This window comes from Apis dorsata, unplaced genomic scaffold (assembly GCF_000469605.1).
Source record: "Apis dorsata unplaced genomic scaffold, Apis dorsata 1.3 scaffold_221, whole genome shotgun sequence".
NCBI lineage: Eukaryota > Metazoa > Arthropoda > Insecta > Hymenoptera > Apidae > Apis > Apis dorsata.
Window position 1 is genome coordinate 452,574 of NW_006263503.1, and position 2,798 is coordinate 455,371.

A 2,798-nucleotide genomic window follows, 5' to 3' on the forward strand; every position below is an offset into this window, starting at 1 on the left:
AGTAAAAGCGCTCTCGAGTATTTAGCGATGGCTCGATCGTGGTAGCGATGATCGTGGTCGAATCGGCTTCGAGGTAACGCGCGTCGTCCTTGACAAAAGGGAAGGCAGATGGTCGACAAGACGATGAAACGTCGTGCTCGACGTGCCACGCCGGTATGCGTAATGGTATGCGTAACTTGGAGCGTACCACGCCTGCCTTTTTCTTTTCTTTTCTTTTTTTCTTTTTCTTCTTCTTCTTCCCAAACTGGCCAAGAACAAGAGGAATGTCGAACGCGTGGGAGTGCAGCAACGGCGTTCGTAAACTTTCTACGAAAAGTGAACGGAGGACCGATCGTTGTTCGAGTTGAATTACCGTTTTCCACTCGAAGCTCTCGAAACTTGGTCGAAGGAAAGATAGAAGAGAAGAGAAGCGAAGAGCGATCGAGAATCCATTAGCGAACGAGATCGTGTATTTTCGATCCACGCGCGTTTCTTCTTAAAAGTACGAGATTTTTATATCGATAGACGGCACGTATGGGCGAAATCGTGAAATCATACAGGATTATGTAAGTATTCTCGTAAACGTGTAATAAACGCGGAATGAGAATGTCGCGTTTTAGTCACATTTTATGGAACGGCATTCGCGTGGGTGAATGGAAGCGAGAGGACTGGCCACGATTTTTATAGCTTTTAGAGAGTGTACCGTCTTTTCGTGGACAGGGCCACCGATGTCCACGATAAACATTCGTACGTATCTGGTGTGGACGGTAATCCGTTATCGTTGAATTTCGTTTTACAGCTGTTGAGACCTCGAAAGAAGAAAAAGTACCGCGGTGTAAGGCGATTCGAGCTAAGTACATATGGCTGAGGTAGGTTCGAGAAGTATCGCCGCCCACGTAGAACAATTTCGATGTATAAACAGCACCTGCGGTTAGAAGATCCATTAGAGCTCGACGGAACTTTCTTCCTGTACAAGCCGGTACGCAAGTATGGAACTTACCGATTTCCTTCAGAGTCCTTGAAATATTAACATATTATCGCAGAGCGCTCGACTAGAAAAGATTCGCCGCGTAACTTCGATATCATCGTATGGGCTTTAAGAGCAAGAACGTTCTAATTGCAAGACTGAATCTTCTCGACAACCGTGACTGCCGACAACTGCCGTGCGCTAATGTAAATTCGTCAGAATGCCGCTTTATCTTCGTCGTGGGAATCCGATGTGATAAACGATAACGATTAAATTTTGACGGAAAAGAAGTGTATCGGCCTCGCGTATGCGATACGCCAAGAATTTTTATACGCCCCTCGCCCCGCGTCGACACGCCGAGTTTCCCCCATTAAGCGACTTTTGTTCTTATTTATCATTTTATCGATTTCACATTCCGGGATATGTAAATGAAACGAAACGATGCCGCTTGATGAAACAAACGTGATACGTGAAAAGAAATTCTCTTTCTTTCTTTCTTTCTTTCTTTTTTTAAACAACAACATCCATTACATCTATCTCGCGAATAGAAACGCCGTCATCTCGATAAATTACTTTCACTCGTTCGACCATTCAGACAGATCGACGATGATAGTTGAAATAAAAATTATCGAACGAAAGGAAGAACTATCGATGAATAGGAATACAAAATCGGTCTGTTTAATTCGCTCTCGATTTCGAGAGAAACGATCCACGTTTTCGAGTGGTAGGCCAGGCTCCGTATGGAAAGGACATACGGAAAACACGCGACGCCAGCCACTCCAAGCAGAAACGACGCGTTAATTACCTACGTCTATCTTGGCTAGAAATTTCACATGGTGACTCCGCGCAACAAAGCGCAAGAAAAGCAGCGTCGCGAAGACAAGAGAGGAAGAAGGAGGATGGAGAGGTCGGTATATAGGGAATATAAAGAAACACAGAGAGGAGGATAATAGACATAGATTATAGCGGCCGGTGGGGGCTGTACGGAGCGGAGGAACGAAAGAAGCGGGGTAGAGCGGTCGTTTGCCTTGGATCGCCTTCGAACCGGGGAGTCCAAGTCCAGTCCCGAGAGGCCGAACGCGAACTCAAGCTCGATCCCGATTCCGATCCCGCCTGATTTCCGTCCGCGTGCATTCCATCTCTGTAGGTTCGGCCGAGATCGGCCGAGTTCGGCCCGCCTCGGCTAATTTCGCCGTTGCTCGTCCCCTCTGCTCGGCTATGCTGTCGTGCAACTTCGGCTACAGTCGTGTATCAGCGCTCGCGCGGAGTGGATCGCGAGACGCGTCTCGTTTCAAATTCGACGGTGGAATGACGGTGTCTTTTCTGCCGTCGTTACGAGACGCTAAGAAGGACGATTGTTCGCGCATCGACGTTTTCTCACCTGCCTCCGCGACCATGTCACCGTGAATACGATCGTTATCGATCGATCGTTACTACTTCGACCAAGAATTTCGCACGTGGTTTACAACGAGGGCAGGATAGCCGGCGCGTTTACGTGCTGTGCGTGTAACAGTGGATGTGCTCGTTCGATCTCTGTCCCTCTCGTCGCTATCGCCGATTCCTCCTTCCCTCTTCGGCTTGCTCTTGTGTGCCTTCCACGAACTACGACCGGTCGTCATTCTGGAATAACGCTCGTCTGCTGGAATCAAGCTCCCGCGCGTAGCAACCGCGAGAAAAGCTAGTCACCGCTGAATCAACAGGTGGGAATCTGCGAACGTTACAGGTATCTATTTCTTTCGATTTTTCTATTTCATCCGCCTCTCCGCCAGCTGTCAGCTCGTTGCCAGGTGGCACGAAACGCGATTACGACGGCTACGGGATCCCTTCTACGGATCCCGTCTACGGGCTCGAG

At 48.6% G+C, this 2,798-nt stretch overlaps 1 protein-coding gene across 4 annotated transcripts in view; it reads left to right on the plus strand.

Moving 5' to 3' along the window:
* Positions 1-2,798, plus strand: part of LOC102677565 — a 168,165-nt gene that overhangs the window by 30,248 nt on the left and 135,119 nt on the right. Inside the window, exon 1 of one of the 4 annotated variants that reach the window (XM_006615363.2) lies at positions 2,171-2,669. The exons of 2 other annotated variants lie outside the window; for them this stretch is intronic. The gene's annotated coding sequence lies outside the window, so the exon portion shown is untranslated. Of the gene's footprint in view, positions 1-2,170; positions 2,670-2,798 lie in introns of those variants that run through there. One more of the 4 variants, XM_031510327.1, reaches the window with a different exon arrangement.